This window comes from Macrotis lagotis, chromosome 5 (assembly GCF_037893015.1).
Source record: "Macrotis lagotis isolate mMagLag1 chromosome 5, bilby.v1.9.chrom.fasta, whole genome shotgun sequence".
NCBI classification, from domain to species: Eukaryota; Metazoa; Chordata; class Mammalia; order Peramelemorphia; family Peramelidae; genus Macrotis; species Macrotis lagotis.
The window spans coordinates 207,044,220-207,055,286 of NC_133662.1; positions in this window are offsets into that span (position 1 = coordinate 207,044,220).

Below are 11,067 nucleotides of genomic sequence, written 5' to 3' on the forward strand. Positions count from 1 at the left end.
TCCAGATGGTGTGGTGGATAAAGCACTGACCCAGAAGTCAGCAGTACCTGAGCTCAAATATGGCCTCAGACACTTAATAATTACCCAGTTGAGTGATCTTGGTCATTTAACCCAATTGTCTTGAAAAAAACAAACAAAAAAAGAAAATGATGCAATTAATATGTCTGCCTTTCTGCAATTTATTTTGAGATTTTTATGCCCAACAACAAAACAAGGTGCATTTTTGTGTAGACATCATGTATAACTGAAATATATATATATATATATATATATTTCTATCCACATTCAATTTTCTACAGTATTTCTATATTTTCTAAGTTTTCTAAATTTCTATTCACATCCTTAACTTCTTTCTTGCTTATGTTTTAATGAGATTTATCTAGTTTGATATGGGAAAGTTAAATTTATTCACTAGTGTTAAGTTTTCTATTTTCTCTTGCAATTCATTTATGTCCCTAAATATTTGAATAATATAAATTTGATACATATATGTTTAGTATTGATAGTGCTTCATTATCTTTGGTACTTCTTAGAAATATGCAATTTGCGTCCTTGTCTCTTTTAACTAGATCTATTTTTATTTTTACTTTGTCCAAGATCTGTATTTCTTCCTTGATTATTGTTTAGTTCTGCTAAGGATAAAATATTCTGCACCAACATATTTTTTTTCTCTCTACTTCAAATATATTTCTTGTAGCAATGAGTGTCAGAATCTGTTTTTTGTTTTTAAATCCACTCTACTATGCTTTTCCATACCATGGAAATAAAAAAGTCTTCAATGCAGTTATGATCTCTAATTATGACTTCCTCCATCCTATTTCTCCCTATTTAAATTTTTCTCTTTCCTTTCACCTTGCCCCTTCTTCCCAGTGTTTTGCTTCTAACCTTTCTTCTTTTGCCCTCCCCTTACTTTTCTTATTCCCCTCTTTTCCTGTTTCTCTATTAGAGAAGATAGATTTTTACACCTAACACTCTCAGAAGCATTTAATAGGAGTAAGGTTCAAACAACTCTTAACATGGTCCCTTCTTTCTCTCCAGCATATTGGATTTTTCAAGTTCATTTCCTTCTGGAAATATCATGTCCCTAGTCCTCTGATTCTTTAAGGTAGAAGATACTAAATCCTGCATAATCCTGACTATGACTCCTTGATATTTGAATTCTTTCTCTTTGATTAATATCAGTATTTTTTCCCTGAACTGACAGTTCTGACATCTTACTATATTGTTTCTGTAAGCTTTCATTTTGAAATTTCAGGAGGTGATAAGTGAATCATCTAAAATACAATTTTAGCTTCTTAGACATCAGGGCAGTTTTTCCTTAGATAATTTCTTGAAAGCTGCTATCAATATACCTTTTAAAAAGAAGTTTCTGGAAGACAAATAATTCTGAAATCATTGCCTAGGTAGCTGTTTCTCCAATAATAAATTTCAAATTTTCTTCTATTTTTCACACTCTTTCTGTTTTGTTTGAGTCTTGATGTCTCAGAGTCATTAACTTCCACTTGCACAATATTAATGTTTAAGGAGATTATTTTCCTTTTAATAAATTTTTCTACCTTTTTCATTTTTCAGTTATACTTTTTATAGAGTTGTTTTTAATTTGTGACTTTTTTGTACATCTTTCTTTCCAAAATTTTGCTTCCTTTATCTAACTATTGAATGTTATTTTTAATTATGCTCTTCCTTAATTCCCATTTCTTTCTCAATTTTCTTCTATCTCCTATATTTGATTTGAAAAATTCTTTTTGAATTGCTTTTTGAACTGTTGCAGGGGAATATTTTGTGTCTGAGATTATTTATACATTTATTATTTTTATAAATTTATACATTATTTATACATATTTACATACTTATATATGTATGGATGGAGCTTCATGTTTAGAAATTTTTTCATCTGGTTATTGTTATTCTCTTTTAAGTTTATGTTTTGATCTTCCTTGATACCATAGTAACTTTCCATGATCAGCACTTTTTTATTTATTCATTCTATTATTTATTTGTTTGATCATTCAATCATCTAACCATCCATCTATTCATCTATTTATCCATCTTTTTTTGTTTCTCTTTCTTTCTTTCTTCCTTTTCCTTTCTCTTTCTTTCTTTCTTTCTTTTTTCCTTTCTTTCTTTCTTTCTTTCTTTCTTTCTTTCTTTCTTTCTTTCTTTTTTTACTGATTTTCCTATTTCATGACACTGAAAGTTGAACTCTGCTTCTGGGGCACCAGAGACACTTTTCCATTTTTCTTTAACCAAGATCAGGGACCTGGTTATTTTTCCAGTGCCTCAGTGACTGATGGTTTATCTGTTAAGGTGGGGCCTCTGCAGCTTGAAAGGGCCAACTAGCCTAGTTACACTTCTTCCACACCTCCCAGACCTAATCACTGGAGTGCTGCACAAATGCTTGAAACATCAGAGTTTTACAGCTCTGCTGACTTCTCAACTGGACCATGGGACCACTTTTGCTCATCTGTACTGGGAATAGGGTTCTTTTCTTGACATTCCCAGACACTGCCTAGATTGGGTTTTGTGCTTCTCTTAGCCAGATAAGACAGACTTTTTCCCACAATCCTAATAAGCTAGACAATTGCTAGACAATTTAGCTAGACAATTGCTTCATTTATTCCTTTGTGAATTCTAATGCTCCAGAATTCATTTTAAGACTTGAGGGATAAAGCACTGGCCTTGGAGTCAGGAGTACCTGGGTGCAAATCAGGTCTCAGACACTTAATAATTACCTAGCTGTGTGGCCTTGGGCAAGCCACTTAACCCCATTTGCTTTGCAAAAAAAAAAACCTAAAAAAAGACTTGAGGGAAATTAGAGAGCAATAAGACAATTTCCTGCTTTTTTCTCCATCTTAGCTTAACTTCTATTACTATGATTTTTTTTGAACATAAGTCAATATATTCCAGTGGTTTCAGTGCTTTCTCTATTTATTACCAGTTTACAGCAAATATAAGTGTTACATTAAAAAAATTTCCAATAGTCACAATGAAAGAGAGAGAGAGAGAGAGAGAGAGAGAGAGAGAGAGAGAGTTAGAGAATCAGAGAGCCAGAGCCAGAGACAGTGAGACAGAGAGAGTTCCTTTCAATAATGGGAATTAAATAGTCCCACTTGAGCAGAGAAAATCCTGTGAAATATTATTATGCCCTCTAAAAAAAGGAAGACCAATTAATAAATGAAGTGGGCAATCAGCATTTTCTAAGTCCCTACTTGGCATTGCATTTAGTTCCTTTAAGATTGTGGATACAAAAGGAGATAGAAAAAAAAATAATCCATAGTCTCAAAGGAGTTGAGGGAACCACAAACAAAAAAATATATGCAAACAAGATGTATACACAATCAAATGAATGAAATTAAGAGAAAAGAAACACTAACATTAATTTAAATCAGGAAAAGCTTCTTATAAGTGGGACTTTAGCTGACACTACAAGAAAATTAGGAAGGAGGAAGATATAAGGAGGAAGACAATTCCTGACATTGGAGGTATCCAGTGAAAATGCTCAAAACTTGGAAATGGAGTACCATGAGTGAGACAGTTTATTTCTGATATGATCCAATGTTGTCCCAAATGATTAAAAAATTAGTCTTTTAATGTGATCCCAAATTGTAAGAAAAAAAGAGCAATCTCTGAGTAGTATATGAACTAAAATGGGAATATTCAATCTGTACTTATTGAAATAATTATTTTTTGCTACCAAGATGAAAATTCAGTGATCAGGTGAATCATCAAATTGGAACCAGTGCTTTTCTTAGCTTCACAGTTTTTGTGGAGACTGATCCAGATTTTTTAAAAGCCTAAAAGCATCTGCTGAATTCAGGGGTGCCCCAGTTAGACAAACATTAAGCATATGGGTTTGGCCTAATATAGATAGATCACTGTTACCTAAGAAAATAATTCAAATTAACTTATTTTAGTAGAAGGGTCTCTTATTTGTTAATAAAACTTTCTTATAACCTAGGTGGAAAATGCAGTCTTATCTTTTCTACCTTCAATATTGTTTTTCATCCATGGAATTCAGAAACAATTAAAGAATAGCCATTGTAAATATAGTTTAACATTTTCCCCAAAACCATGTGAATCTCCTCGTGTAATAGTTTGTGTTCTATTGTTTACATGTGGGTAGGGGACTCACAATAGTTTAATTAATAAGCATGATCACATTCTCACAAGAAAAAAGAAAAACTACTTCTATGAACATGAGAATTTCAGGAATTGAATTCTCAGTCCCTGGTAGATATGATGAGGAAATTGGTAAAGAACACTTTATATTTTATCAAACATATCTGATATGTTGATTATCTTACTAGACAAACTCCTTCCCCCCCCCCCCGCTTTGTCTTTCATTCTTATATGGTAGTTTAGTAACAAGAACATATAATACCAAACACTGAGACATCCAAATTAAGTATGCTATTGATATGACATGACTCCAGGAATGGGGCATAGGAAACAAATTATCTCAAGAGGGATGCATCTGTCCAATTCAGAAATGCAGCAGGTCTAAATTTCTATGTCAATCTGAGTGGGATTAGAAATATCACTAGCCTCTTCACTGCCCTCTGGAATGAGATAAAGAGATTTAGAAATAGATGGATATATTATAGTTATGATAAAAATAATTAAATTATTTCTTTGTTGGAAGATATGGCTTGCTGTGTAAGAGACTGGGGAAGGATATATTTGAATATTTAAAAAACATAATTTGAAATAAAAAATATAACTGTAATGATAATGATGAACAACTTTCAACCACATTTATAATCTGAGATCAAAACTATTATATGTACACTATGAAAAGCAAATGGGAAAATTTTTAAAAAGATGCATTTTCTCTAATATCACTATCTTTGTAGATTTTAAAAGATTTTTGCTCAGGTGAAACCAATGATGATTAATATGTTAAATGCAATACTACCATTAGAGGATCAATACCTAAAAAGAAGATTCAAAGAAAAATTAGGAAAATATATAAGCTGATGCAGAGTTAAATAGAAGAACCTGGAAGACCATGCAGGCAACTACTACAATAATGCAAATTGTAAGAACTCTAAAATAAAATTAAATACCTGATAAATATTGTAAATTAGTCAATAAATATTTTAAAGTAATATCAGCAAGGTGGTGTGATGTGGACAGGGAATAAAAATGTCAAAAGCAGATCCTACTTTAAATGTATTCACAGTCTAAAGAGAGAGACAAAATGTGCAAAGAAATTGCAAGCATTCATGTATATGCATGTGTGAAATTGGTATGAAATTGGAAATAATAAAGTAAAAGCATTTTACTTAAATCTGGCTCACACACTTGACATTTACTAGCTTTTTGACCCTGGGCAAGTCCCTTCACCCCAATTTCCTAACAAAAAATATCCAACCTCAAAAATAAAGCAAAAAAGAAATTCTAGGAAGGAAAATAAATCTAAAGGGTTAAAAGGAACACAGAACTTAAGTAACAATAGAGATCATTTAAAAGATATTTTTTTAAAAGGATCAAAGAAATCTTGGTTTAATAGAAAGGTAGAACTTTAGCTGGAATTTGAAGGAACCTAAGGAAGCCAGTTGGCAGCGATGAAGGGAGAATTTTAGGTATAGGTGATGGTGAATGAATCTGGATTTAGAAAATCTCATTTATAGAACAGAAGAGCACACTGCCCACTTTATCACATATTACTTCGGGCTAAGGTGGGAAGAGAAGGTGTAAGAAAACTATAAAGGCAAGAATAGGTTAACACAAACTTTTAACATCAAATTGAAAATTTTATATTTAATTTTGCAGGTGATATATTGCTACTGGAGATTAAAGAGAATTTGTTTAATGAGGTTTGGCATGGTCAGAATATGATTTAAGAAGAAAATTTAGGAGACTTGTGGGGTAGAGCCAAAATGATAAAGTGAATCTGGAATGCTCCAAGAGCTTTAACCTACAGGACACTAAATGAAGGTGATGAACAGACATTAAAGCTAAAGATTCCATCAAAAAAAGACAATATTGAAAGAAGTTTTCAACTGTTGGAATCATGGAAGATCTTTAGTGTAGCTCTGATTCTTTGTGGGGAAAGGAAAATAAAGTCCAGCTAGGTGAGAGAGCAGAAAAGTCAAAGGAGATTTTTAACTACAATGCAGTCTGTCTCCCAACAGCTTGACAAAAACATAGGTCCTGGCAGCAAGATAGCAAGTCAGGAGGGAGGAGCCCAACCCCACAAATCTAAACTCTGGAAACACTGTAGCAAAAGATAGGGCTGAATTGGGAGCAAATCATTACTTAGGCAGAACCTGGACAAAGGCAAGACCTAGACTGCACAGGCAACATCTTGGCCAAGGACAAGCCAGGAATCAGGTACCAAGTCCAAGATAAAACGCTTGGGTCTATATTCCCTATAACTCCACAAGCAGAGCTCAAATAATCAAGAACAAAGAAAGGTGAAAGAGTGCTCACCATAGAGAGTTACTCTGCTGATAAAGATGATAAAAATGTCATGTCGGGAAAAAGAAATCTGTGAAAAATTATCCTACAGGGAAAGTCTCAAAAGTGTTATGAATTGTACTCAAATGCAAAAGCTCTTAGAGAATCTTTAAAAGGAATTTAAAAACCAAAGAAGAGAGGAAGAAGAAAAATGGAAAAAAGAAATGAAAGTCATGTAGGAAAATTATGAAAAATTGACCAAAGAAAGCAATTCCTTAAAAAGTAAAAAATAACTAACTGGAAAAATAATGTAACTCTTCAAAAATAAAATAAAATAATAAACAAACAAACAAATGAATGAATGAATGAATGAATAAACAGATAGATAGATAGAATTAAAATAAAAAATAAAATCAATCTGCTGAAAGAGTAATGTAACTCGTTTAAAACTCAAATCAACCAACTGGAATGGAAATGTTAACTCTGCAAAGAGCAAAATTAACCAACTGGAAAAGGAAACAGAAATGCTAACTGAAGAAAATAAAATCCTAAAAATTAAAATTGGAAAAAATAGAAACAAATGAATCTATGAGACTACAAGATTTCATCACAGTAAAAAGCCTGGAAAAAAATTGAAGAAAATGTAAAGTACTTTTAAGAGAAAAAAATTACTTAAATACTAGATCCAGAAGTGATAATTTATGAATAACTGGACTACCAGAAAGTGTAGATAAAAAAAAGAACCTGGAAAATATCTTTCAGAGATTATCAGGGAAAACTGACCAAATCTGCTAGTGCAAGAAGATGAAATAGTTATTGAAAGAATATAAAGAACTTCTGCAGAAAGAGACCCCCAAGGATAAAAACCCCAAGACCTTTCATAGAGAAATCCCAGAATTCTCAAATAAAGGAGAAAATACTACAAGCATCAAAAAAGTAGCAACATAAATATAAAGGAAACATAATCAGACTTCCACAGAACTTATCAGCTTCAAAACTGAAGGCCTGGAGGCCCTAGAATACCCTATTTCAGAGGACAAAGGGCTTTGAATTACAACCAAGAATTTACTATCCTGCAAAATTCAGCATATTCCATCAGACGAAAAGATGGAAGTTGAGATGAAATAGAAGACTTCCAAAATATCCTGATCAAAAGAATATTCAATCACCAAATGCATGACTCATGAGTTGCCCAAAAAGGTAAATCAAAAGGGAAAGAAAAAATAAAACAAACCAAAACAAATTTTAGTCAAGAATATTAAATCATATACAACCGATAAGGGAAGATACAATACTTGTAAGTCTTAAGAACTATATTTCTCTTAGAATAATTAAATAGTTGAATAAATAGTTGAAGAGACTGGATTAAGAGGATACTGGTATGATTGGGTCTTGTCTCTCCACAAAAGAGGACCAAGATGGCATCACTAAGTTTGAGGCAAATAACCTAGATTTAAAGTTGGAGTGTTTACACTAAACTTACATATGTGTCTGTTTACTTTGACCTATTTTAATTCTGTCTTGTTCACTCAGTTTAGCACCTTTTAAATTGATACTTTATTTTTTCCAAATACATTTTGTGAAAGTTTTTCAACATTCATCTATATGCATATGTATATTTTTAAGTAGCAAAATTTCCTTCCTCCCTGCCTCCCTGCCCCCTGCTCTCCTCAGCAGCAGTCAGGTGAATGTTGTATATACACACTTGTATTAAATATTCTAAGAGATTAGTCATTTTTGTTACGAGGAATTAGAATTAATTAGAATTAAGGGGAAGAGGCCCATAAGAGAAAATTTTAAAATGTGAATGTACTGTTCATCAGATTCCAAAGGGTGTTTCTTTTTAAATTTTACTTTCCTTCTTCTAGGTAGGGAGAACATTGTCCACAATCAACCTAATAGGGTTGTCCTTCCTAAACTATTGAAAGGAGTTGCATCCATCAAAGTTAATCAACTCACAATGTTCTTAGTAATTTATAGAATGCTCTCGGTTGGTTTTGCTCCTTTCATTCACATTAGATCTTGTAATTTATTCCATGCTTTTCTAGGGTCCAACCATTTATAATTTCTTATGAAACAATAGTATTCTAGAATATTCATATATCATAACTTGTTTTACCATTTCCCAATTTCCAACTCTTTGACAATACAAAAAAAAAATGCTATGATTATTTGGGAACATGGGGGATTTTTCCCATTCTTAATGATTTCTTCTGAATATAAACCTAGAATTGGAGTTGCTAGGTCAAAGGGTATGATCAGTTTTTTGCTCTTTGCTCTGAAAAATGGTTGAATCATTTCACAATTCCACCAGTAATGCATCAATATCCCAATCCTCCCACAACTTCTTCAATTATGTTAATTTTTGTCATCTTATCCAATCTGATAGATGCAAGGTGATGTGTCATAGTTGTTTTAATTTACATTTCTCTAATCAATAATAATTTGGTGCATTTTATATGATTATATATGACTTTTATTTCTTCATTTCAAAACTGTCTATTCATATATTTTGATTATTTATCAATTGGGGAATGATCTATAACTTCATAAATTTGATGCAATTATATATTTTAGAAATGGAACTTTTATCAGAACTCCTAGGTCTGAAGATTACTTTCCAGCTCTCTGTTTTCCTTCTAAGTTTGGTAATATTGATTTTTTTAATGCAATATTTTTAAAATTTTAATATAGTCCAATCATTTTGCAATTTCTAATACACTATTTCTTTCTTGGTCATAAATTTGACCCCTTCCTATGTATCTGATAGACAATAATATTTCCTGTTCAAATGGTGTCTCATTTTGTCTAAATCCTGTGCCTATTTTGATCTTATTTTGGTGTAGGACATGAGATGGGCCTCTATACCTAGTTTTCACCACACTATTTTCCAGTTTTTCCAATGATGTTTGTTCATTTCTGAGTTCTTATCCCAGAAGCTAATGTCGTTTTTACTGTTTCTTTGTACCTATCCTAAATCACTGATCCATTACTCTATTTTTTAACCAGAACCAGAAAGTTTTGATGTCTGCCACTTTATACTAGAATTTTAGATCTGATAGAGTTAGACCATCTTCCTTTACATGTTTTTTTTTCAACAGTTCCCTGGATATTCCTAAACTTTTGTTTCAGATGAATTTTGTTTCTATTCTTATTAGCTCAGTAAAATAATTATTTGGTAGTTTGACTGATATAGCACTGAATAAGTAATTTAATTTGGTAGAATTATCATTTTTGTAATATTAGTTCTACCTAAAAATGAGCAATTGACATTTTTCCAGTAGTTTGGATCTGGCTTTATTTGGGTAAGAAGTGCTTTGTAACTCTGTTCCTAATAGTTTCTAGTAGATTTACAAGTATTTGATGCTATCTACAGTTACTTTAACTGGAATTTCTCTTTCTATCTCTTGTTCTAAGGCTTTGTGGTTCATATATAGAAATGCTGCTGATTTATATGTTTATTTTATGTCCTGCTATTTTGCTGAATTTGTTAATTTTTACAAGCAGTTATTAGACGATTTTTCTCAGCTTCTCTAAGTTGACCATCATATCATCTGCAAAGAGTGAAAGCTTTGCTTCCTTATTACCAATTATGATTTCATCAATTTCTTTTTCTTATCTTATATTAAAGCTAACATTTCTAACATGATTTTGAATAGTAATGGTGGCAATAGACGTCCTTGTTTCACCCCTTATCTTATTGGAAATACTCCTAGTGTATTCCCCATTGCATATAATATTTATTGATGGTTTTAGATAGATACTGCTTATTATTTTAAGGAAAAATGCATTTATTTATTTACTTTCTGGTGTTTTTAATAGGAATGGATACTTTATTTTAATAGATACATTTTCATCATTCATTGAAACAATCATATGTTTTCCATTGGTTTTGCTATTGATAGGTTCAAATATGTTCTATGTTTTCCTAATATTGAACCATCCCTGCCTACATGGTATAATTCTAAATTAATATGGTATATTATCTTAGTAATAACTTGCTCTAATCTCCTTGTAAAATTTTATTTAAGATTTTTGCATCAGTGTTCTTTAAGGACATTGGTTTATAATTTTCTTTGTCTGTTTTGGTTCTTCCTGGTTTAGGTATCAGCACCATATTTGTATCATAAAAGGAATTTGGCAGAACTTCTATTTTTTAAATAATTTATGTGCAATAGGAATTAATTGCTCCTTAAATGTTTGGTAGAATTCATTTGCAAATCCATCTAAGCTATTTTAGCCTTTTCAAATTTATTGACATAGTTAAATTAAAGTGCAAAACTTTTAAATTTAATATAGGCAAAATCATTCATTTTGTAATTTCTAATGTATTCTATTTATTGCCAGAGAAATTGCCCTCAGTGAGTAAAGCCCCTAGAGATCCCAAACCCCCTGTGAACCAGTCCCTCCCCAACTCTCAGTCTTAGCAAAATGAAGAAGGGTCAGTGGAAAGATGGATCCATAGAAAAATTCTTGGAAGGAAAAGACCCTAAAATCAGAGATATCTAGAACCTCTGAGAAGAATATGATCTGGCCTTCAGCAGAGAAGGACTTCCTTGAAGAAAGAAAGAAGGAATTTAAAAATCAACTGGAAAATTTGGGAGAGACAATTAATACCTTGCAACAAGAAAATAAATCATTAGAAACTACAATTGGACAAATAAA